This window comes from Pithys albifrons, chromosome 4, assembly GCF_047495875.1.
Source record: "Pithys albifrons albifrons isolate INPA30051 chromosome 4, PitAlb_v1, whole genome shotgun sequence".
In the NCBI taxonomy this organism is placed as follows: Eukaryota; Metazoa; Chordata; class Aves; order Passeriformes; family Thamnophilidae; genus Pithys; species Pithys albifrons.
In genome coordinates, this window is record NC_092461.1 from 64,547,586 (window position 1) to 64,575,391 (window position 27,806).

A 27,806-nucleotide genomic window follows, 5' to 3' on the forward strand; every position below is an offset into this window, starting at 1 on the left:
ATGGTGACTTTAACAGAAAGAGTAAATCAAATATCTGAAAATCAATTGCAACAGAACTTTCTTTCTCAATTATAAATACACAGAAACCATGTTTTGTATTTGCTTTCCAGAGTGAAAGAAACAAAGCAAAGGGGAAATTACCTGCTTATTTGTAATTAACTGAAGACTAGGGGAGCAGTAAGTTGGTCTTTGTGACTGGTACACTTGCAGCAGCAGATCTGCCACCACAGGCAATTTCTTCTCATTCATGTTCGCCATACAATTCCAACTATAAAGTTCACTAACCAAAAGCAGCTGCTAAAGTGGGTCCAAAATAGTTTTTGCCTAACTTGCAGCATTTACTTAACTGATTACTAGTTACAAATCTGACACACAGCAGATATAACAGTTCTCTCAAGGAGATTAAAGGATTAGTCACTCACTAGCTTAATCAGATTAATCAGAGATTTTGAACACAATATATAATTCTATGCACAGAGGGAATACATGATAGCCACATGCTAGCCTAATTTAGGAAGAGATACTAGGGATGGAGAGACTCAGACAAAAAAAGAGAGTAGAAAAAATTGCTGGTTAGCACTGGGATTCTTCTATGTACTGCACTTGTAATACCACATAGAGACCTTATATTTTCTAGTGGAATTACAAATTCACAAAATGTAACACCAACATCAGCTAGTAGCCTATGCATTACCATAAAACCTCTAACATAATGCCCCAATATAAGCTTGTGATATTTGTGTACAGTAAACATATGTGCATGTGTTTTTCCTTATTTAATTTCATATCTGAAACCTTGCTTTTAATTTGTGGGGAGAAGTTCTTTTTGCTTATTTTTGTCTTTTGCTACTATAGCATCCAGAGTCTGAAATAAAAAGTGTAGGGAACGACTGTAAAATCTTAAAAGCTTTGGGAAAAAACTGGAAATTTGATACAGTAAATTAATCCAGAGTAGGAAAAAAAAGGATTTGCCATCATCTGTGAGAGCTGCCAAAGCTAGGATTTAAACATGGCTTTACCTGTGGAGAGATCTACTATTTTTTAGGCTAATGTGCATTTCTCTTCCATATGATTTGAATAAAAGGAGAAATGGGGTGGAATCTCAGCATATTGAAGCTGAGGTTTTCCTGAAGTAGAAGTTACTTAAAAACTGTAGTATTTCTACCAACAATTAATACAGAGAAATCATTGACAACTTTGATATGAGACCTGTTTTTACATGTAAAGAACAAAGAAAAAACAGTGTGACTGATGCTATCTTCATCTATCACCCTCTTCTTTCTTAATTCATTATTTTCATTTTCCTGATTTTTATCCCCATATCTGGGATAATGATCTTTACAAATTCCCTTAGCATTTTGGAAAATGTCAGTGTCATGCTGGAATCTTGTCTCCCTGACATCCAGTCTTCAAAAAAGAAGCACTTTTAAGAAAGAAACAAACAAATTAGTCTCCATGTGCTTCAGGAAAGACACTGTAGTTGGAAGTAGGCCAGGTTTTCACTCTGAAAGATGCTCTGTGCTTGGCAAAGCCCAGAAATTTGTGTCTGCAATGGTTCTTCTGCTAACATTCTGAAATTTAATAATTACAGTTCTTTAAAGGAGGAACCGCAATTTCGTGGTAACATAGCAGCTAATAAGGAAAAGCCATGTTACTAGCGATTGTTAGTTATGCAGAAGCTGCAAACCCAAAACGGAACTCTCAGAGAAACACTCAAACTGTGCAATCTGGCAGCTCGTACCCGAGGTCATGTATGTGGTACATGTATTAAATGAGTCGAGGTGGGTGTCTGTACTTCGTGCAGGCTGCCGATGCTCCCCTCTCCCTCGGCAAAGAGTGACTGTAGGATTGTTCTTTGCCGAGAGGACTCAACAAATCTGTTTACAGTAGCACACTGATACACTCAGTGTTTGCCATTGCCTCTCTGGTGGCTGCTCTGCCTCTTCACCCAACAGGCCCCAGCTCAGACACAGCTCTCTGCAGCCGGTCCCGCTTTCTCCCTCTCGGAAAGTCAGATTTCAGCCACGCAACCCGTGGCAACCAGAATCCCATGACTGCTCTCCGACAGGAGAAACACAGACACAAACACAAAGCTGCCTTTGGAAAAACAGCAATCGTGTGCTCAGGCTTTGCTTTAAAGAGAGAATGCACTGAATTAAAAATGTGCCAAGAACAACCAGGATGGCACTGCTTTATTTTCACAAAGAAGTCTCTCCTAATTGCACATTAACTGTCTTTTCGCGAACAAACTTGTTTCCACCTAACATTGACAGTCGCAGGAGCCTGTGTGTGTGCGTGCGGGGGAAGGGGCGGGGGGAGCCGCTTTGTGGCACTGTTTGTACGTCTCGTGCCTGCGCTGATGGAATTATTGTTTATTTTTTTAATTTTCAGAGGTAGGTTGATGACAGCTGAAGAAGACTGTATTTGCTGAAGAGCAGCATGATGGTAGAGAGGAGCAGAGCTCCTGAGGGAGATCTAATGGTGCCTCTCCTTCCTGCACAGAGATAAAGACTTATAATAAGCGTGTATGTTCACCATCTGGCTCTGTGCATGTGGTCCTTATGGAGGCGAAAGCAGCACAATCTGTAAATGATCAGGAGCCATCGCACTCTCTCCAGAGAATCCACGATGCAATCAAGGTGACAGATGGCATGGCCGCTGCTGTGGCCTCATGGAGAAGATCAAAATCACCTTCAATAAACTCTGACTGAAATGGGCATGAGCACCTCAAAAAAGTCAGTTTGTCAGTCAAACTGCGACAGCAAGCTGCATTGGGGAAACATAGCAGCCAGCTCTCTGTTTTCAATCGTTTCCGTCTGACTGAGCCTGAACTATGATCTTTCTCAAATTGTCCTTTCTGTTTAGCTGAAGCAGGCCAGCAAATTGCCAGATTCATAGCTTTATTGAAGGAAATTGAAAACATGATGTCCTCAATTCAAGGGACAAACAGCTGGCAGGTGCTTGGACACCCAAGCACATAAAATGGACCCCATGTCTTTTGGACAAGTTGGTCCAACTTTTCTCAGAGTAAATATAGATATATAACAAAATAGATATAATAAAACCCCAGTTTAGGCAGGGTTTATCAGGCATTAACTGACAGCAATTATATGGCTGCAAATGAACTTTGTGCTATACATTAAATGCTGGGTTTCCCAATTTATGCTAAAAATTCCATATCTACTGCTAATTACAGTGACTCTGGTTTCCTTGGTTTTGAATGAATGTCTGAGTACAGCCTTTTAGCCATTACTGCTTAACAAGGACAGGCATTCAGGGCCCAATCCTGCAAGCATCCCAACACCCCTGACAAGGAGGCTCGCTATCTTGCAGGATCAGTCTGCCCAAGTCAGATGCTTTGTAGCACTCTGCCTCTCCCTGGCCATGATCCACACGACTAGCAGCCCCAAATGCCCCATTTCCACCCTCATGCGGGCAAGCTGGTACCTACCAGAGGTTTTCTGTCCTTTGTGCAACAACGTGAGTAGCCAAGGGTCTTAGATGAGCTTCCCCAAATGTGGTGGTGAAGAAACATATCCATTCCTTTATTTTTCCAATTTTTTTCTACAATTTATACTTATCTTTTATGGTGTCCTTGGCTTGATCAGCTCCTTTTCTTTTAAGGTAAGGTAAAGTAATGCACTTGTCACTGGTTTTCAAGCTTGCACAGGAGGACTTGCAGGCTGAAGCTCTTATTGCCAGGCTAAAGCAAGAAGGACACGCTGAGAGGCGACAGAGGAAGTGAAGGGCAGCCTTCCTCCTGCCCGCAGGATCCTGCCCCAAGATCTTCCTGGCCTGCTTTGGTACAAGAAGTGGATCGACGTCTGTGTCCCTGCTCCATGTGGCAGATGGTCACTGTCTTTCTCAGTTTGCTCACTTGCATGTTTGGTTTTCTACCACCACATTTTAAAATGTCCCTGTTGCCCTTAGCCTTTCCAGCTACTCTTTTTTAGCTTTGTTACTCATGAAATATTCTAGAAAGTCTTTTGGCCTGGTTCAAAGTCTGTCAAGAGTAGTGACTCTTTTCAACAACTTCACTGGGTTTGAATAAGTCCTTGGCACACACTTCTCAGTAAAACAGAGTGTTATCAAAGGCAATTTTTAAAAAAAAAATTATATTTTGTTGGGTGTGGATCAAGGGTCACATTTTAAACTCCAGGTTTCTGTTCCATCTGACTGATTTTGCACATATAGCTGACCATCCTGGCTTCCACATTTTATGCCTGCAAAACGAATAAATAGGTTGCCTTTGTACTAGCAACCTCTCTTCCTCTCTACCAACATGACTTTTTCCATGCATGGGAGAAGAGCTATGTTCTCTCTCACTAGCACACAGGTGCCAAGAGATTGTGACAGAAATGGCTGGCTCAGTGTAAGCCCATTGTTTTGACCTGGCACTCTGGGAGTTGGCAAAACCTTGATCGGACAAAGCAAGAGGTTCTGCTAGGAGAACAAGGAGGAAGTTTTAGAGATGAACTCCTGAGGGTTTCTGCTCTGTCTACTGAGAAGTTTGATTTGTGATTACAAGGTCTTCCACTACTTTTTCCTGTTACATGGTAACCGGGAGCATAGCAGAGCAAGTGTATGAGCAACCTCTCCCAGAACTGAACGTTCCACAGCTGACTGTGTTGCTTATGTCCAGTTCATCCAGGACAACAATCTAGGGAAACATCTGAGTATTGTAAGGACATTTCCTATGATGCAGTTTCCAAAATATAAGCTCATATAACAGTATAAAATAATAAATACTTATGGCAACCAACCTACATGGTGAGACATTTAGGCATTTGGTCACTAAGATTTTGGAACTTGATTATTTTGAAAAATTAATGCACTTGTCACAAGCAACACCAAACTGGGATCTCTCTAAATTGGAGCTAAACCCTGATAGTTTTGTGTATTGCGCTACCTCCTCACTGTATTTTTTTTCTGTTCGGTTTTCATACTGATCCCAAAGGGAGTAGCAGAGAAATCTGCTTCGCGTCTATGGTAAAGAGGGCAAAGTCCAGATTGGTAATTAGATTGACAAGCCCCAGCCCGCGGCTACACACTGTGGAGAGCCCTTGCTACAGGGCTTGTTTTCCTCTACCATGGTCTTCAGAGAACCTCTACAAGGACACTATGTCCTGTTGGAGGAGAGTCTTGAAGAGGTACCTGCGGGGGAAGATGAATGTGAAATCACCTTCAGAGATTGGTTTGGGTATAGTGAATGGATTTACTTCTTGTTTAGTGAGTGATAATGCATCACATGTAATGCATGGCACATTTCAATATACATGTGCACAAGATTAGTGGTAAAAAAGCCTGACCCAGTTGAAATTTGCCACTGCATGGCTGAGAAACCTGGAGGTCTTTCCCCAAAAGGGGGAAGTTTCACTTAATGCATAGAAATTTGAAGACATATATTATGAGGAGGAGAAAAGGATAGGTTTCTAGGTAATTGAATGAAGTGAAGGGAAATTTAAGGCCAGAAATGCTTTTGTCCTTGAGTGTTCTTTCATCACATTCCAAATAGGGACTCTGTGTCATGGACCTGTGAATACAAAGACTGCTTTTAAATCTCTACGTCTTGCATGACTGACACTTACAATTCAGTAACATCTTTCAAGACATGCTTTGTGCACATTTATTTCACAATAATGTATGGGACCTGTAAAATCACATTAGAATATTTTTGCTGCAATTACACTCCCATATTCTGTGATCAACCTGTAAGTTGATTGTTTCTTGTTTTAATATGACCTTATACCACAACAGCATAAAAACAGTGAAAGTCACTGTCTGAAATGAAACAGCTTTTATAGGAGGTATTTTGTTACGTATTGATGGAGGGGATAGTTGACTGTAAAAGGAAACGCTTTTGTTTTCTGGAGTGAAAATATAGAATTTGGAGCCTAGCAATTGTTGCCTGGGGAACATTTAATAATATTGCCATGCCTGCCACACACTTCCCAACAATGCCTAGAAACCTGGGATCCCTCATTACCCTCCTTTTGTTTGTTTGCCGTCTTTATTTCTTTGACCTTCATTCTAGTTGGAAAAACATATTGCTCCAATCTTTTTTACAAATCACTTAAAATGGAAGGAAATCAGGAGAAAGGGAATATCAGCATTGAACAACCCACTCTCTAGAGTGGAGTCTCTTCCATTGGCAGTTCAGGGCAATTTCCATTCCAGCTCCCTGGACAGCTTTATGGGGAAATGGGATGTTCTACTTCCATAGTTATCACTGCAGCAAAGGCAATGAAATACCCCCTTAAGAGGAGGTCAACAGAGTCCAGTATCAAGAACAGCAGGTTTCAATGGAGAAGTAAGGATGACAAAATTGAAATAAAGGATTGATTTTGAACGACAATGCCAGTGCTTCATACATATGATTGTCTTTCATCTAATGAATGTACCTCATAGAGGATAAAAAATAAGTCATAAACACAGCAGGTATCTTGTGCACGTGAACTAACATGAATTTCTTGCTTTCCTCTGATCAGCTATCACCATGAAAGGGGAATGCCTATCCTAATGTTCTACTGACAATTTTTCTTTTAAAATTTCTGGGACATTTCACATAGTCTGACTGGCAGATACACTGGGATCAGCAGTTTGAACTAAATTATACATTAAATCATAGTAGTATGGAGTGTCCATTTGGAAGTATTTGGGTGTGTAGATTAAAAATGCAGAAGTTGATATTGGACAAAAAGGGGATGTTTTTCATGCAATGATTTCTTTTATGCATGTGGACACAGAATTACCATCACAAAAATTAGACAGATACATTTGTGGACAGTGTTAAATAGCTACAAAAAACATGCCCCTATTCAGAAAGGTCCATTTACACAGTGGTCCCAGCCTGATTTTTAATTGTTATTTGAATATAAAATGCGGTAATTGCTCATGTGATAGGAGAAAATTAGTAAACTCAGAACAGTTTAGCTAAAATCAGAAACCAGGAGCTGAAAACATTCAGTATGATTGAAGGATATTTCCTGTTGTGAATGTACAACAGAGCTCTTAAACCATTATGTACTTGCATTACTATTTTTAAGAGCAGTGTCTACATCTGGGTGGTATGTAGGTCCGTTCCTACCTACCTGCAGCTCCACCAGAGCCACAGAATAGAAGCCTGATAAGAGGAGATGCATTGCTTTGTATGATAAAAGGTACTTTCTTTGTCTGGCAAACCACTCCTTTTGTATGCACATCAACCAGATGGCCATTTCAGTTTGTCTCCGGCTGTGAATCAGACAATATGGCAGAATTAAGGAAAAAGAAAACCTTCCCCACTGCCCCTCCTCTCTGTACATAAAATTAGAAATCAACAGCCTTTAGGGAGATTTTATTTTCATACTTCATTCCATTGGTAATTTAGTGACTTTTGATCTCCTCAGTCACCGTGAATCACTCTCCTTAAGATGTGACTAGCTAAAGGCTTAAGGACCACAAGACAGGGAAGAAGATTCAGAAATGAAGTAATAAAAGAGGTGTGAGAGGCAGTGGTTATTTTTAAAAGGTAAAAAAAAAAATGTTGTGGTGATTTGATACTAACTACATTTTGCATAGTGAGATTCCTGATGGTGATCTTGGACAGTGACTGCAGTTCTCTTTCATGTAATACCAAGAAGTCTGGGGTCTTTTTGCAGGATTGAACGTAGAAAGTTCTTTGCTGATGGTCTACACTCTTTTAGCCTCCACTGGAGATCCTTCTACAAATTTTGGGCAGCTATAACCATGCAGAACTTGCAGAGAATTTGAAAAACCAACTTATTCTGGGATCAGGAGGTGAAAGGCAGCTCCCACACCGCTGACAGTTCCCACACAGGTGGGCAATGTTACATGCTCTTGAGATACAGACGTGATGGTTTCAGTTGAAGAGGAAGAAACAAGATGAGGAAAGAGGGCCAACACAAATTCAGTAAAACTAAGTCTCAAAAGTAGACTGAAATCTATAACAGCAGCACTAAAATGTTTGCTGTTGGACTTTTAGGGCAAAAAGGCCTTATGATGTTTACAGAGATCTGCTGTACACAGCTTGTAGCTGCTAACATCATTTAAAGCCTTCTGACACTGTTCATTTTACTTATTTGGCAGAAATGTGTAGGATAAAATTTGACAATTACTAGAAAGACACCAAAAGCCACTGTGCCAGAAAAAAACCACTCTAGTCCCTGGTAGGAGATGGCAGCTCTATATTAAATCTTATATTCAACTGGGATTAATTTTGCAATTTTCCAGAAATATTCAAGCATATATATGCTGATTTTGGCACATCTCTCAACACAAAATTATCTCTGAGTACCAGTAACTTTAGCTATCATACAGTGATAGCCCTGTGCAGTTGTGAAACTGCATGTACCCATATTTTAACAACTGCTAAAATGAAATCCATGGGTTGAGCCTTCAGTTTCCTTGCTGTTGCCACCTGCTAGCAACCAAGAAATACAAAGGTATTTCTCTAATGTGCAAGTAACATAACATTATCTTGGCTCATAGAAGATCCCCAAGAATGAGCACAAAATTTTATGTAAAATTAGGTCCGATGAAATAAAGAAACTGGGCACTCTGAGGATTCTCTCTATAGTTGGCAAGAATTGCTGTTGACTTCTTTTAAAACAATTTCAAACTCTGTTCTAAACCTTTAGTTAGCAAACACTGAAACTTCATTTAAGTGATGTTTAATTGTGAGGGCAGTGGAGAACTTTCCTGTGCACCCCTTCTTGGCCAATTTGAATTTATGCCCACAATGACAACAAGCAACTCTATTTCATTTGTATTTCATTTTAACAAAAATCACAATGTATTCCACTTATATGTCCAAATTTTGCCAGAAACCATGTGAAGAAAACAGCAGTAAAATCATTTGAGATCATATAGAAGTGCCATTCTACACAGGAATGGGAATAGCTAATAAATAACTCGATTTCAAGAGAATTTGAGATGCTTTCACCTTTGATCATTTAACCTAAGGCTCTGGAAATCAGATTTCCTGTGGCAGGCTGCTGTTGTAGGGAAAGTAAACATAACAGAAAAAGAAAAAGAAACTTTGTAGTTATGACATGATTCTATGAATTCTGATGGATTATTTTTTTAAGTAAATGTGAAGGCTAGCAGATATTTTACAAATATATAGTTAGAGATAGCTTTTGTCTGAAAAGTTTAAGGGTCAACTTGCTATGCAAAGAATAGGTCAGATTCAAGGAAAAATTAATAGTCATTATTTTAGAGGAATGAATGTTTGGTTTCATCCAGAGATACATGAAAAAACTGCTGAAACTAGGAGTGAACTCTGGAAAGCCAGATATAGACTACCAAAACATATCAACTATATGATATCTGCTTATAAAATCTCATGAATACAAAATTGTGACTAAAATATTCCACATTTTCTGCTATGAGGTAAAAATACTGTGGAAAAAAGTTTCATGAGGGTTCATTGAGTACTTCTAATATTTATTTGCTAGATGGGAAAAGACAAAAGATAGGAGACGTTAGCATTCAAGTACTTCTAAATTTTCTCTCCTTTGTGTCAGGACTTGTATTCTGAAACTGAAGCTCTGACACTAAAGGGGCTTCATTTTCAACAGACTTTGATATCCATTTTCTTCTTTACATTAGAAATCTTTCCCTTTGCAACCTTAAGTTTTATTTCTTCTTTACTGTGCTTAGATAAAGTAAGACATCCATTACAGTTTGATTGCTGTGAGATCATTACAAAATCTGTGAAATTAAAATACCTCAGTGCAAATCTAAGATCTATGGGGAATAAACAATTCTGATGAGAAGTTTTTCTGTACATCAGTGTTCCTGCCTGTAGAAATGAGATAGTGATATATAACTCCTTTGCAAGGTACCTTGAGATCTGAAGTCTTTGAAGGCACTATATAATAACTAGATTTTTTTACAAGTTAGTAATGAATTTTTGGTACCAGTTACATTAGAGAAAGACAGAAGATACTATGTGATGTACAATATAAACTCCCCAAGGGAAATTCCTTCTTTATTCAGAGCATTTTTCCTAAATGTAGATGGAAAAAATAAGAAGGGTATTCTGAAAAGCCTCTGATCAGATTGACTTTTTTTTTTTTTAATCCGAGTAGTGGTAGAATTAACATGTTAACTGGTACATGTAACTGTTTTAGAGGGAGAAAAGAATACATTTGCCAGCATAATATCTGCATTTTGATAGTTCTGCCATATGAATCTGATGCGCTAGTCTTGAATACAAGCACCAGAATCTACATACGTACCTTTACCATATCGATTACAATAAAAAGAAGGAAAACTGTTGGTTTACTTGATAATTAAAAAAACCAAACTTAATGGGCAGGAAAATTTTAGGAAGGTAGTTGTAAATCTCAGCACAGTTCTCTTGCTAGGTGACCTGTAATCTTACTCTGAAGTCACTTCAAACCTATGAAAGAAAATCCCAAAAGTCAACAAAAAAAGTCATTTTTCTTGTTTGAATTGGCATGCAATTTTTACATTAAATAAAATTTATACTCCTATGTAAACAGATTGCTCAAAATTAATGTCTTCCTACCTTTATCCAGTTATCTTCTCATGGTTTTAAATAATCAGAAGTCGTAACATATGGTATATGAAGTCTTGAGGATTTTATATGTTGTTTTTATTCCTGAGCATGGCTTCCAAGGATGTATACACAGCCTGAAGTGTGCATACATATATATATATATACATTTATATATGTGTGTGTGTGTGCTTTCTCTAATAACTAGTGAGGCTGCAGAGACAAAGCCACCTCTTGTGCAGTTCTTAAGTCCATGAATAACCTTAAGCACATGACTCATTCTCTTGAGTGGGATATCTCATGCATTTAAAGTTGCATATATGTTAAAGTGATTTCATGGATCAGGGCCAAAACAAGTAGGGTCTATGGCAATGTAGGACTAATGGTGCTCTTATTGAAACACTCATTATCCCTGATTTTGCATGAATTTTAACAAAGCAAAGAGTTTGTAATTAATGGGAATTCTTTAAGGTTTATTTTAATTCCTTTGATTTCATTCCATTGTGCATGGCCCATTTTTATGCCTGTGTTTCCAAGGAAACAGTTGTAAAATGGAATTTGATATGATGTGTTATCAGGTTGCTTGTCAGCAAGTTTCAAGCGATAGTTATGAACTTGACAAATTAAGTTTAAAAAAATTATAATTCAAGTATTAAGGTAAAGCTACATGTACAATATTTGTTGTCATCTGAATTATGTTCTAATGTGTTAATTTGTTTGGGGACAGAAATTGTTCTGATCACTGCAAAGAGGTCATGGTATTGATAACAGATACGAAGTAGACAATGTCTGCACTGCTGAAATCAATATTTGAAATTGCTGCTGTTTAGATTTCATTAATATAACCTCAAGAGGAAGTACATTGAGTTAAATCAGACTGACTCCATTCAAAAAGTCCTTTATCTTCAATGATGACTAATAATAAAAGGAAAGTAAAATCTAATCAGGACCCATGTCTTTATACCAAAATCCACGTAGGGGTTATATATACAATAAGTCTAAGTGGATGCTGTACTTTGGATGGTATTTACAATCTGTTAATTACTGTGTAAGCACAAACACAAAAGTTTATGCCAAAACATTTGTGCAAATGCATGTCTTTTAGAGAGCAACAAACAAACTGGAGTACTGTTCTTCAGCTTCTATATTATTATTTTTTCAGTGATGAGGGTCTCTTGAGCAAATACACTAGGGAAAATAAAAGCTTCATAAAAAAGACTGTAGATCCAAGTTTGGGTATGTGACATGTTTCACAGATATTGATCTCAGGAAAAAGATGAACAAGAAACTCCAAACTCATATTGAGGACTCTTTCATACTGTTTTTTGATGACACTTGCAAGTCAAAATATTGCAGGAATATTTAATCATTCTATTGTGAATAGCTCTTTTTAAAGCAAACTCTATGGGACACTTACCTCATCTGAAACCTGAGAAACAAGGCAAGACCCTGAAAAAAATAAGACCTATGCAAGCGATATTAAAACCATAGGTTTGAGGGAAGGAAAATAAGGATTTGTTACTGAAGACTAATCCAGTAGTGTTACCTTTCTAAGCCGGGAAATTATTTAGTTTAGTTTTAATACAACTAGTATGTGTCTTTCAGAATCTTAATAGAGGTCATGTCAGGACTTGCAGAACTATTTTAACACATTTTCTTTGTCCTTTGTCTGAGCATCCACATGAGGCACGCCACGAGCTGAGACATTGGCATGTGGACTTTGACTTCTAATATTTGAAATGCCCTGCCCTGAGGTCATGGCCACCCTGTTGATATGATGTGGGATCACACCAAAGCCCAACTGTGCTCTCACTGTCATCTGCATTCATTTTACCATGAAAACTCAGGTGCTGGAAAAACAATATGGGCATTTCTCCAGCATCAGGTTGCAGATAGGACATAAATTTGAACCCACAAGATGAAAAGCATTCCTGGGTCCCTACATTTAGAGGTCAAGTGCAAAATCTAAACAGATTTGGGAAAGGGATAGGGGGCAGTGTGTGTGGCTCAGCTTCGTGAACGAAGATTTGGGAAGAGCTGTCCCCACGTGGGTGTGCCCTTCCAGCCTGCGCAGTGGATTTTAGGTGAGGCTCAGCGTGTGCAGAACTGGCCCCACCATTTAAGTCCTGAGGTTCATCTGCCACGGCCGAGTGAGCTTGGACAGTGACAGTGAAATCCTCAGAACTAGAACCTACAGAACCCGACATTTCCCAGGAGGTCTCCCATCCAAGTACTAATCCGGGACTGACCCTGCTTAGCTTCCGAGATCTGACGGGATTGGATTTCAGGGAGGCATTTAACTGCCTGATGATAGGGGGCAGTAAATTAGAGACTAAGAAACAAGATTGTGCAGGAATCTTTAGGCCAAGAAAGGAGTCAAAACTTCTTTTCCTCAACAGTAGGCTACTGTCTTAGTGCCTGAGGTGACCTTCCTCCCTCAATTTACATGTCATGTGTAAATGAAAATAAAAAAAATCTAAATGTTTATTATTGAAATGTTCACATCTTCAGAGAACAGAGAATTCTCTGCTATTTCTTGTTCAAGTTTTGTAAATTCAGGGGCTAATACTACCAAATCCTAGCTTTTTTTTACACACAAGAAAGTTACTGTTCTTGAACTTTTAGAAAGTGTGATCCTAAGGAGTTAAATCTTAACACTGGAAAAAAGCAAGTTATTTCCCTGTAGGCTAATCTAAAGTGTTTGAGACTGCCAGAAATGTGGTATTTTAATGTTCTTGAAGAGAGAGATTTCTGACCAAAGTTAGGTGTGGTGCCAGAGGTAAATTAATTTCCAACATGGTCCTCCATTGAGAAATCATCACTCCTTGTATAGTTGAATGTATGTGTACACACACACACACACACATTGTGAATTTTTTTTTTTATATATTAAGCTTAAAATTATTTTATGTTTTACCATTAACTGTTGAAGTTAGTCCATATAAAATCACAGTAGCTGGACTTGAGGAGGCAAGGATGAAGTGTATACTCTCAGTTGTAGAAGCAAGTGTTTTCATTAAAAATGGCTGGAGTTATATTTATGTTAGCCTTTCCCCTTTAGTAACCGTTTAAAAAGAAAAGGGAAACAATTCATCTTGAAGACTATTGAACGTGACACAAAAGAATGTAAAAGCTCAAAAGATGGTCTGATGTGGAAATACATATTTCAACAATTAATTTGTAAATTGTGCATTATATACTCAATGAATAATTGTGGTCTGTGTATCAAATATGAATGTAGGCAATTGTTAATGTACTATCATGTCAGTCCACGTGATAGAGGCATTATATTGTTAATACAAAAATGCACACTGAAGAAACAGAATCAAAGAAAGAAATACTTGCTGCTGTTCAAGCATTAAAAAGAGCAGTTTTAATGCTGTTAGAGATTGGAAGAAGTCTCATTTTGAGAAAACTAAAACTTTTCAGATTCCTTTCTGTAAATATATATTATAAGAATGCAAAATGCATCAGTATATGATGTGCTGTTATCTTGTCTGTCTCTTTATTTAATTCTGTCCTTTGATGTCATTTAAAAATGGCTAGGAGAGTGTTTCTAAGGCTTGTAAGAAAAAAACCAAAAACCTGCTTTAATTTCCAAGACAAGTCTTACTATGAAGTCTCAGGAATCACTTAGAGTGTGTTATTGCAAATCCTTTAAGAAAATGGGAATAGATGGGCTATAACAGCTCTATTTAAAATAGAAAATCTACTCTGCGTGTGTGTGTGTGTGTGTGTGTGTGTGTGTGTGTGCAGGCAAACATGGCATTCAGGAGAGTGAGATGAAATGAGCCAGAAACTTCTCACATTTTCCTGGCATCTGTGGCGTGTCGCCATATGAGAACCATATGACTGCTGGCAGATTGGCATGTCAGCTCAAGCATGTACAACTTGACCTCACGAAGCTCTGTGTTTATCAGTTTATAACAGGAATATTGATACAATTTTAGCTGCAGTCTTTCTGTGCAAGGACACTTCATCCTTTCACAGTCCTAATTCTCCTTTGCTAAAATGACAGCACCTTGTTTTTGAAGTTGCTTTTCCACTTGGGGAAAAAAAAGGCAAAGGCGGCAGAAGACAGCAGAAAGCTGTTCTGTGTGCCAGAACGATGTTTCATTCATTGTTTTGTTAACTGTGAAGTCCTTAGTGGAGTTTGTCATGGGATTGACTGGTTGACTTGCACTGTCTCTTTGGTTGAAAACCACAGCGGTATTAAAAACAGAAGTGGAGGCAAAAATGTAGAGTGCTGTTAAATCTGCAAGTTATTGCTGAGATATCTGCACAGAGGAGTCCCAGTGTTTATTTACTCAGTAGAAGGATAGAAGAATAATACATAAAAAGGTGGATGGCAGATTTTCACCTCAAGTTTGCTTTAGATGTCCCAGTCTCCATATAAGAGGAATATAAGCATATATGTAGTTGCCACAACTCATGTATATGCAGCTAAATATTAGAATGGTGAACATGATATAAAATCTGAGACAAACAGCTTTCCATCCAGAATGAGAAACTGGATAGATGTGTAATCACGAATCTGAGTTTGCTTTAAATATTCAGATGTCATAAAAACTTGTCTGGTTGTTTATGTCCGGTGAGAGTTGGCAAGTGAAATAATGTAGGTACAGCTCAACCATGACCTGAATTGGAGACAAATAAAAAGTGTAGGGGGTACTTTTACCTATATGATTTCATTTAAACTATCTTTTCCACCACAATTTCCTTCAAGAATAAGAGTATATCATTGATCCTCAAGCATTTAAATATACTCTTGTGCTATGACTTGTTCAACTTAACAGTGTGGAAAGATACTGAACGTGCATTGCTTCACATTAGCGCTCGCAACTGCACTCACACTGTCTTTCAGAAATAACGTTATTCATATCTGAGCAAGCTTCCTTGAAGGTTAAGCTTTAAACTGCTGTGATTTTCTAATTTTCTCTGAACTGGCAACTTAATTAGAATCTCATCAGAACAGATTCTAGGACTGACATTAAAACTTTCTCACCCACTGTCTTGACAAGAAACATTATAGAGACAGTACCACCATAAGTAGACTAGTTTCTTTGTAAGGACTGGCATGAAGGGTAGGTGGAAAATTAGTGAAAAATAACATTAAGAAAATAATTAGATAAACATCCTGAATACAAAAAAAGAAAATAAGAACAAGTTTGTTTCTTCAGTTTTTTAAAAAAAACCCCAAGAACTAAAGAGAGATCAAAAATTTCAGTTCCCTGAGAGACAGACTATGAGACATTATGGGATATGAAGAAACATCTTGCCACATACAAGTATATATTCCTATACAACTCTTGTGGTGATCAAAATTGCCATTTACAATGTCCTTTAGAGAATTTATTGGAAAGTCTAAAATATTTGTATGTGTTTTCCAGAATTTCATTCAACAGTCTTTTCATACTGATGGATTAGAAGACTAAAATAGAGATAAGAAAGGCAGGGGAAATGGCTCTGTTCTGATGAAAATGGAGAGCTATTTATTTCTAGTTTGTTTTGGCAGGTGACGTTTGGCCAGCAAATCTAATATTGTGGTAAGGCCAAACGCTTTTGAGTTTACTCATCTGTAACCTCCACACAAGCTACAAAATTTTAAAAATTCAAAGTTTCAGAATCTTTTATGCATGGTGAGCTCTGATTTAGTTCTCATTATCATCTGTACTCTGAATCTCTGCTGATAGCTTGAGAAAACGTGCCATATCAAATGACTGCAAAAAATGTCCAGTCTAAAGAAATGAACAATGAGTAACGTCTATTTGACAATTGTCTTTTCTGTTGGTCAAGAAAGACTCTGTCAAAAGCACCACCATGGATCGATTATGACACCTAAAAGGTCAAGATGCTATAAAACTATAGAAAATCAAATATGATCACAAATTCTTATGGATGTGTCAGTTCACTATTTTATACAAATATTTGCACTCTCATATTCAGACTTGAGAACACACTGATGTTTATGGGTGGAGTAGACTCTCTCTAAATATATACCTATGGGTCTCTGAAAATTTTAAACTATCAGAAAAAAATTATTTGCAACTTCAATCAGACTTTTCATGTTTATTTTATGTATAATTTAGTATTTAAATAGTAGCAAAAATACTTTAATAAGTAGCAAGAGTTGAAAGTGTGCCTGTCATTTATGATGGTGATATGCCTGGTTAAGAAAAGGTAAAATTACTTGAATAAATGGTAGATTTACATGGTACATGAACAGGTAAAGCCCCTCATCATTAAATAGTGCTTGGTGTAAGTGGACCAGTCAAGCTGGTTGTTCTTTTTTGTTTCTTTTCAAAGAATTGTAGTGAGGAGTGCCAAAGTGTATGATTCAGAAGGGAGGGAAAAATCATTTACTGCAGCATGTGGACAGGTTTGAGTGAGAGCAGATTTCCTTGCAGGAATGAAATATGAGCCAGGGAAAACACCCCTTTTTGAACACAGTCACAAGCCCTGATTACATGGTCCACAGCTGGAGTTAATCCAGATTCCTCTTTAATTAAATAGTAGTAGGCGTTATGCTGCCTTACATCAAAATACACAAAGATAGAGGTGAAAGACACAATGTGACACCCACCTCTCTTCATTGCTAATGAGAAAATATAAGGTTTATTTAAAATCTTTTAAATAAATCTTTTGTGCAGGACAAATTCTAGCTGCAAGAGAAATGTATGTGATGAAGTGATGGCTTGGTACTAACATGGAATTTTGTTATTGAATAAGCTCTCTGTCAAACAACTTGTGCTATAATTTCTTGTGAGACAACCCACTATCCTGGGCCGACGTTATCAACCTGTTTCTGAAAAAGAATAATCCAAACTATTTTTTTACTTTCATAGTAATGAGGAGAAACCTTCAGCTGAAGGACATCTATATGAAAAAAGCAGGGTACACAATCCCATTTTAAAGCTGGACACTTGGTTATCCCATGCGCGATACCTGTCCTTCAGCATCTATATATCTACAACTTCTTCACAGGTGAGAGTGGAAATTTCTCCTGTCTTTGCAGACTAGGAACTCATCTAGGTCAAGTGAGATGTGACAGGCACCATCCAAGGTTAAAGGGTATGATAGAAACAACCAGGTGAGAACTTTCTTATAAACTTAAAATTAATATATATGTTCTGCTTTTCCCTAGAAGGAAGATCTTTTCTTTATTAATCTGTTAATCTGTGACACAGTTACATTGAGTTCATTGCATGATAGAGGCTGTCTGATTTAAAAGACGCAGATACACTTGGGGAAACACAGACTATGTATATTTGCTTTCATTGTAGAATCCATTATTTCTAGCATGTCATCTCATGTAGGAAACAATAAGAATGGATATTATGGTGTGCATTTTTACAGCATCATATGGCAAACATGACTAGTTGATGAAGTAACAGCAAGAACTACAACCATCTCAGTTTTCTCCTGTTGTGAAATACAAGGGTTGAGTTTGTTTTGTTATCTGACTGAAGTCAATGGCAAAGCAAACTGTTGACCATAGAAAGCAAAGAAGTTCTGGCTCCTTGAAGAGAAAGATGACTATTGGATGGGTAAGCAAAAAGTGGAGGTTAGAAAAGCAACATTTTCTCCACAAAGACATGTTGGTCTACTGTTTGAAAAAGTATTTCTTTCTATACTCTTCCATAAAAGAATAAAATGGGAGCAATACATGAAACTGGATTGCAGATAGTTTAACAGTGATCAAAGTTAAATGCAGTCTTTATGTCACTCCTTGTCAACTAGCGTAACTCCTTTCACAGATATTACTGAGCCAAAAATCAGCAGGATTCAGCAAATGTATAAAACCTTTCTGTGGATATTGACAGCATTCAGTCACATTACATTAGAATAAATTATTTCCAAAAAGTATAAATACTCCTATCTTAAAGTATGAAACACCTTGCCTGCCTGCGTGCTCTGCCTAGGACATTATTTCCAGTGCAGAGATGACTTAATATGGGTTTTTAAATCTTGCTGGGTCATGTTAGGGGTCAATTAGATGGACTGCTGATCTATCTGGCATGGTTATTCTTATATACTTTCTGATGGTGCCTAACTTTATGCCTCTTTTAGCATCATCCTTCTCATCACTTAGGCACATTTTTAAGCACATAGAATATATTCTTTACTTCACATACCTTGGCTGCCCCTATCCCATTGCCCTACATACCTTCTCTGGCAGTGTGAACACACCACCTCTCCTCAGCATCCCACTGTATGTTTCTCCTTAACCCCTGACACCTTTCAAGTCCGCGGAAAAAAACTTAAATATCCCTTTAAAAAATAAAACATTCATTTCCATCTTTCTCTGCACCTTCATACTGCAGGGCTGCCACTCTAGTAGACTTGGCAGGGATGGAAAGAATGGTAATAAATGCATTCAAGACTTCCTGACATCTAGAAAATTGAGCAGCACTTTGAAAGAAGAGGATGATTGCTCTACATTCTGCTTAACATAGAGGATGATTGCTCTACATTCTGCTTAACATATCTGCAAAATCTTTCCAAAATATGTTTGTTTTTTAAATCCAGCCTTAATTTGCCTTTTTTCTTCTCTGGTTTTGAGACCGCAGGATTGCCTCCCTCCTCACAAACCTGGAAAAGAGTCCTCAGAAGTGATGCTTTGCTTCAGGTTTCCTCTCCCAGGCAGCCCTTGGGAGCCAGGGTGCAGCTGGCCTCGGCTTCCACTACCCCACTGGTCATGGCTCCCATTTCAGCCTCTCTGATGTTACTGGCAGTGGAGTCATGTTGGAAACAGTCTTCCGGGCACCATGCTCTGGGCAGCGCCTGCTAGGATACAAACCACAGGTAAACCATGTGCTCTATAAAATGAAGCATTTGGATCCCAGAGTAGAGAGACATCGTACCCATTTTCTTGCCAGCCGCATCGCAGCCTGTGCAATATATTTACTTTATGACATTTAAAAAGGGTAAGGATCTGCCATCACAGCTGCTTCATCTATATGCATATATAGTATGTCCTTACCCAGACCAAGACTCCCAAGAAGCCTTACAGGGCTCCCACGGTGGGATCATCTCCCATGAGAGTCGATGGGGTTTCCTGGCATGGGAAATGTGGGTCACATCCGAACTGCAGGAAGTCAGGAGCAGGTAGGGTTGTCCCAGATTGGTAAGGCTGCTCTCCCAAAGCTTAGTCCTATGTCCTGGTGCTACTGGAGGAAGTCAGGAGCACCCTGTCTAGTTCATGTTTTCTCTGTGCATCATGATTGGTTTAGGGTTTGGGGGATTTTTTTTCTTATTTCAATTATATTTGACAACTTTTACCTCTCTCTCCATGTATTACCCCTTGTTCTCTTTCCTTCTATTATCTTATTTTTCTAGCTGATTGTTGCTTTCTGCACTTTTACAACAGCTATTCTTCCCAAATCAGAGAACTGAAGGGAAACAAGCCCTGGTTTGAAACCCAATTTTTGGGTTTGGATGAATTGAGTTTTCTCTGCTCAGGGCAACTTCCCTTCTTCCCCCAAATCCAGTATTAAAAATTATTGGAAATGTTAGCCAGATAGGATTAAAAATAAACACAGTTTTAATAAAATGTCATTCAAGTTTTGAATGACAGAGTGAGGCTGTGCATAAGATATATTATAAGAAGCCTTAAACACCAATATATTATGTGAAAAAATAACAGCTATTCTTTTTGTGAAGATGCCATTTATCAGGATCTGAGGAGGTTATTCAAGTCAGTAGTTTAACTAACATGAACTAAAGTGTAATGTTTATCAGCTGTCCTGTTTAACTCTAAATAACATAGCAGAAGATGGCTCTTAAAAATTAAATGGAGATCAATCAATACACATTGCCATTTTACAGGAGAGGTTATATATAGCCCTATGAAAACAATGCGCTTGAGGTGTGCTGCTGGGAGTGACTTCACAAAACAAAGGAGAAAGGCTGAATCATGCACCTTGGGCAGGCACAGACAAGCACTCGGTCATTTTAATAATGTTCTCATCACAGAAAGTTTCATCAGTTATGGCCATGATGCTTAATTGCTCTGATTTATCTCTGTAATAAATGATGTCATTGAGTTAGAGCTGTTAGACAAATATAACGGGCAAGTCAGTATGAAAACCTGCTATCCACACCTACTGATGAGACGGGGGGAGGGGAATAAATGGGAGTAAGAAATGCAGAAAAGGCATTAAAACTATAACTAGATAAAATTTAGGATACAAAACAGATATTTTATTGCCTTATTTCTCTATTTGAGACAATCAATATTTATTGATAAGTAAAAAGATAAAAGTACATACATAGAAATATACACAGAATCCCCAAATTCACTGAGTGTAGAAGAAAATCCATTTTGTGCTTCCAGCTTGAGAACTCAAGAGGTGACAGTTGTCCTTTGGCCCTGCTGCATCTTCATATAGGTGGAGATAGATGCAAGTCTGCACAGCGAATCCCTCACTGAGCATACAAAGAAAAGAAAAAAAGGCTTTCAGCTCCATATTTTCATTCATAGCAAGGTGTTAGACTTGTATGATATAGAAGAATGAAAGCAACAAAATGATAAAAAGCAAACAAAAGCTTCTCAACTGACTTTACTAAAGCTGAATGAACAAAGAAAAAAAAAGAAAACAAACACATTTTTATCAGTGACTCTGAGTTATCTCCATAGGGTACAAATCACTGCCATTTCCAAGTCTTTATCTCCCTTGCTGAGGTTACCACCTGCTGCATTTCCAGCAGGTCTGGATGATGTTACTGTGGCCTGGCCAGGGGCCGTCAGTACTACTGTGCTTAAGCAGGAAAATCTGTGAGTGTGCAGGAAATGTGTTCATGGTGGCTGGAGTTTTGTTTATTTATTCATTTGTTCTTCTGTGTTTCTAGGAAAGGAAACTATCTCTAGAAAGAATCTGTTCTGACAGAGCTCAGCTTTTGGAGCCAGTCTTGACTTCTCATCTCAGATCTGCCCCTTAATGGGGGGAAATGTGAGAGGGCTGTAAACATCTTTTTTCTTATAAATCCTCCTTTCTCAGTCTCAGGAGTTAAATGGCTGGAGTTTGACAATTAAGAAAAGTTGCTTAATCTCCATTAACCTTTGTGTCTACAAGGGCAAAAAGCAGCAGGACTTTACAAATCTGAGCATGTTAAAAGTGGCCATGCAAGATGATGGGAGTCTTGGGGCATCCTGTGCCGCTTCATGCAGGAAATTAGGTGATTATTGGAAATCAACTTCCTGGGAATTGCTAGGAAAGCATAAAGGGAGTGAGGGAGGCAGAGTGTGAGCAGAGAAAAGCCAAGGGGCTTCTGCAGGGCCAGAATTAGGTAAGTACCTATGTGAGAAAATGAGAGGTAGAGCAGGGGAGGATCAATGACCCTGCAGCAAAGCCAGTCTCCTCAGGCTGCTCCTTCCTCAGAACAGTTTATTTCTCATTCTATTATTCCATTCCTTTTCAAAGTGGGGAAAAATGATTTTTAAAAATGCTTCCTGTTTATGGCATGGCTTTAGATTTTTTTTTAAGGTCTTGCACCTCTATCTGGAGCACTCAAACTGCCTGTGGGCAGATAGCTTGCCACCGCAGTGCTGAGAGACTTCCTCAGCAGAGTTCACAACTGTGGCTAACAGTTTGGGTGGTTCTACTAAAAATACATTACACCTGGAGATACTTGATGACTCTTTTCCCAGAGCTGATAAAAATTACTGTTACTTTTTTGAAGGGAATTTTCAGGAAGTGTTAAACATATCTATAATAAGAGGAGTTGTCTTTAAATGTAATATTCACCACAGCTTTGCACTGTTGGTAAATCCAGTTTGCTTCCTACAATATCCCCACATTTCTTTATGGAAATAACTTCACACACTTGGAGTCTGTGAGGGAGAAGGTGATATGGGTCATGAAATTATAACAGATTTTAATTCCTACTGTATGAAATTCATAGCGTGCAGGATCTCAAACAGCAGATACCAACTTAGATTGTATTAATATAGACTCTCAAACCCTTTTATGATTTAACATTGACTTTTCCTACATGAAACCACAAAAGGTTGATGCTGTGTGGGAAGTTCAAGGTACCCAGATTACAACGTGTAAAAATAAGGAGAAAAAGATGAGGTTTTCTTCATTTTAGAGTCCTTTTCAAATGTTGGGAAAATGTTCCAGGGCTTTTCTAAACCTGTGTTTTTTAAATGTTGTTAGCATGATGAACTGTCATAAAAACCTTTTGTTTTTAAAATGATTTTCATTGGTATTAAAGAAAATTGTGAACCAAGAAGAACTAAATATTATAAACACACAAATTCAAATTTGTATTTAAAACAGCTGATGAAAAATATTTTGTTCCAGTGTGTCTTTAAAGCCTTTTAATACTCATAAATAGGCAATTCAGTAAAAATAATGCAATTTTACAAAATTCTTCAGTTTTACTGATACAAATTTCTAAAAATTTTACCCAGGCATCTGTGGTAGGGACAGGCACTTGGTCTGTGAAGGGCTAGGGATTTACTAGGACCAAAAGACTTCAGTAAAAGTAGGGAATAGAAATAGGAAAGTTAAAAAAAGGCTACTGCACTAGTCAGAAAGTAGTGAAAAACAGTAATGGCAAGAAGATAGGCCTGGGGCCTTACCCATGCCCCTAGGAAACCTGTTCCTTTGTTTGACCACCTTGTCAGTAAAGAAATGCTTTCAATGTCCAGTCTGAACCTCTGCTGATGCAGCTTTGAACCACTGCCATGTGTCCTATCACTGGGTACAGGGAGAAGACATCTGTTTCCCCCTCTCCACTTACTCTCCTCAGGAACTTGGAGAGACAAATGAGGTCACACCTCACCCTTCTTTTCTGCAAACTAGACAAGCCCAATGTCCTTAGCTGCTCCTCACAGCCCATGCCTTCCAGCCCTCACACCAGCCTTGTTGTGCTCCTTTGGACACTCTGAAGGACCTTCACACCTTTCTTAATCTTTGGGAGCCAGAACTCCACATAGTATTTAAAGGTTTCTCAAATCTGTGCCTAGAAATGGTGATAAAGGGACCATCCAATGGCCATTTTTGTTGTACTTATGTATGGCTCCACAACAGCCATAAGGTATATCCTCCCCATCTTCTGTTTCTGTGTTCTCCAAGGAAATTTCCACTAATGTGAAATTTCAAAAAAAGTTGCAAAGTATATTTTGGGGGCTTTTTCTACTCAACATGTAGATAATATAGAACAATAAAGGAGTGAATTTTTAATAACCTGTTAACTAAGTATAGTCTTAAAACAAATGAAATATCAAGGTATGTTTTAACTAAAGGAGTCAAATCCTGATCTTTTGCCAAGCAACAGGGTTTCTTAGCTGAATTGTGGTGAAGTTGTTCTTGATGCCTAAATAAATATCACATGGCAACATTAGCATAACCAAAGATAATATTATTTGATTTAAAATATAGATATATACCAAATTATATGATTCAAAGAGAGCTGCTTTGAGTGTTATCGGGGTAATGATGTTGTAAAACATTATTCTTGACTGGTAACCTTATCTTTCACACCCTTTGCAAGATATCTAAGATGCCATATTAAGAGGGTTTTAAAAATAAATAATTTCTTCTAATTTCTGAAGGGCTTTTCATCAAAACATAAATTCAGTATAAAAATAAAAAGAAACCTTTGCAATTTTTCTGCAAAATTAAACACTGCTATCCAAACCACTGACAGAAATATATTTACATATTTCAGGCTAAAGATCTTTTGTAAATGTTTAGTTACCACATTCAAACCTTTCAACACTTCCACCAAAATCACATTATTCTTATGAAGATACAACAAAAAGTCAAAGAATAAAATGTAAAAAACTCCACTTCAATAATATGAAGAATATGAAGGCTGTGAAATGAGTTGACAGCACCCAGGAAGCTCGAAGTTACAGCTGACAGTCTGTCCTTAACTCATGCTGTGTGAAAAAGCAAATGGCACTAACGCACATTAGCTGAGCCGAAAGTTTGAACCCCTTGGCCCATCCCTGCTTCTCTATTTGAGTTATGGGAGCTCTTGCTTAAAGGTCTGATTTTCAAACTTGGCTTCAGTGTTGCTGTTAAGAGGTGTGTGCGCCATTACACACAACATAAATCTTTGCTCAAAAGCCGTTTTATCCAGGCATGGGCCTGCTCAGCAGCCGGGATGCAAGATGTTAGTTACAAATATTGATGTATTTCTGCAAGCTTTGAAGGCTTCATCAAAAGCATGACAGCTTACTGTACACCTATTCAGAAAACATTTGCTTTATGCACTATCCTTCACCCCTGCTATAGTTTATTGGTCTTATATGTGTTTCTAACTTGTGATGCTTAATAAAGATAATTCTTAACAAGGGCACCATATACGTTTGTAACCTCTGTGGAGTGCAGAGATGACCCACTTGTGAAATCTGTTCCTTTCTACAAGCTGGTTGGCAACTGAGGCAGAGAATACTTCTTACAGCGGGTCCCTTCCCAAAATCAGTTCTGATGGTTCTTGGGGGAAATAACTGCATTTCAAAATATTATACATAAAGGAATCAGGACAGACTTCCACTCATGACTTGGAAATTTTAAATATAGAAATAAATTCCCTGAAAACTGAGTAAAGCAGCTTTTGCCAGTACAGAGCCTAAGAAATCTCTTACCCTTCCTACTATACCTTTTGAAAATGGAGTTTAAGACTGGACAAGATGGACCAAAATCTGTGTCTGTCTTACAGGATTCCTTTTTTCCAAACATGAACAAAAATTCAGTACATATAACCAATAAATCTGAAGGATTCCACATATATTTCAGCATAAGCAAGGTGTCTGCAGGATTTTGAGGATTACTTTCTTTGAATGCTCCTTTTCTTTAGTGTTGCTTCCCGAGTTACTGTGTATTTGTATTGCAGATTAATTTGAGCAGTTTCCATGAGAGTGAACTTTGACAATGTTCACCGGTTCTTGAGGGATAACACTTCTGTGACCCCTATTTGTAAAACCTTCCTGCCCATTCCTGACAATGTCTCCTTAATAAACCCAAGCTCAAACAACAAGTGGAAGGTGCTGGTAGCAGAATAATAATAATCATATTTTGTAAAAACGAACAAACCAACCCCCACACCAGAGAAGGTATTTAAAAAAATTAGAACATCTGAGATAAAAAGGTGTAGAGAACCTGACAGTCTGTCAGTAGAAGTCTGAGCTGATAAAGCCAGCAGTTTGTTGAAATGTAACGGCCTTCTACTAAAATGCTGGGAGAGTAACAAGGCACCCATGCAAGAAAAAAAAAAGCTGAATGAACATTTTAATTAACTCATGTGCAATTTTAATTAAAAACATAATGTGTCAGGAAAATGAATAATGCCTTGGGGCAATAAAATAGCTAGATTTTCTGTTCGGTCTTCTGCTTCATATCTTTTATGGAAGAAGGATATTACTGTTTAAAGATTGAAAAACCTCCCTCCAGCCCCCTGCCCCCTCTCCACACACATCCACCAAGAACACTTAATGTAGCAAAAACCAAAGGTGTGGACAAAAGGAACATAATTAAATCAAAATATAGTACAAGATATTCTCTGCTACCATTACGCTGATAGTGCCACATCTGGTTTTTAACATAAAAACTTTGACCTTCAACTTCAAAGTTAATGTTTAGTTCTTGATACAGTACACTCAGAAAATGTGGATGCCCCTATTTATTCAAATAAGAACTTGAAATGTTTGAGTATTATCATGCCTTGATGACATAGTGGTCTCCACCCTTTACAGATGAAGCCATTTGAAGGCATTTGGATTTTGTAACCTGAGATATGAGTAATCATATGAGTTTTTAAATGTGAAAAAACCCCTTTCAAATATTAGAAAGGAAAATAAATAAAATAAACCAAGGGGAATAAAAGTTGAAGAAAGTTAACTTTCCCCAAATGGAAAATGTGGAACGTCCAAACCTATTTATTTCTTTTCTTTGCTCAGATACCACTCAGCCCTCACTGAAAGAGATTTGAAATTCTAGCAGCTATAGCATAGCCTGGGGCAAAGGCAGGGTCACAAGCACCATCATGTAACACATTTTAAAGGCTGTCAGAGATGTTTCTTCAGTCCCTGTGTCCTCAGCAGTCCCAGAGTCACTGGTTTGCTGCAGGGACTTGCTACGTGATCATACCTTTTGCTGTGGCTCACATCATTTTGACCATAAATCACATCTAAACTGTGAGAAGGCTGTTTGCCCTAATGTGCTCTGAAAGCATACAAACCTTTGTGTGCAAACTATCCTGGGCCATGTCCAGTCTGCAGCAAGTTTTGCAGAGTTCTGGTCCCATGGTCTTCTACAGTTAGTTCTAACACCCAAGGTCTCTGTCTATTCAAGACTCTAGATTTAAGCTTCTCACTTTGGAATCCTGGTTCCAGTTATAAGCAAGGTTTCTGGTCCTATTTTCCATTTGCTTTTCTGAAAGCAAGCAGAAAAAGAAGGTGCAGTGTTATATATCTAGTACCTATGGGTGTACAGGAGAGAAGTGCTGCCTGCAGGTAGCATAGCACAGGCATCACCAGAGAACCCCTCGCACTCTGAAAGCTGTGACTTTGGGCAAGTGACTGATTTGGCAGTGGAGGTAATAATACTGAACTTGAAAGAACACTTTGAGAGCAAAAACTGTTCCTCAACATGAAGTACTACTGTTAGAAACGAAGAGAAAATTCTGCAGGATCTGCACATAAACCAATCCAGCAGCTCAGGATGAGCAGCCTGTTCCCCAGCCTTTGCATCAATCTTTGCCTGTGTTTTAGCAAACACAAAGGAAGCCCTAATTCAAACACCATAACTTCTAGTCACACAAGTGCTAAACCCCTTCATACTATGGCGCAGCCAAAACCAACTATTAAATTGACATTATTAACCAGTGCCTGAAGTGAAAGATTGCTGCCCAGGCTTTTTAAGGGGCAATGCTGACAACTGGCCTGGATAGAGCATCATAATACTGATGTGCTGCTTTCCTTGGACTGTGCCAAAAGAGATACTGGTGAACAGCTGTAGCATTCTCCTTTCTGAACTTTTTTTTTTCAAATGGGATTTGAGCAGGCAAATTTTAGGCAATAGGAGTTGGAACTTTGTGTTCCAGGAGGGGATTTTTGGATTTGGTGGGCAAATCCTGTAATAGGGTAGGATTTTTATAAAAAAGAAATTCCTGATTTCTTAGACACTGTTTACTGAGTCCCTCCACCAGTTACTTGAATATCTTTATTGATATGTTTGCTACAAGTAAAGTAGTGAAGCAGTCTGTATTTCAGGCCTATGACAGACATTGGGGTTTTATTATTATTATATTACATCTATCCTAA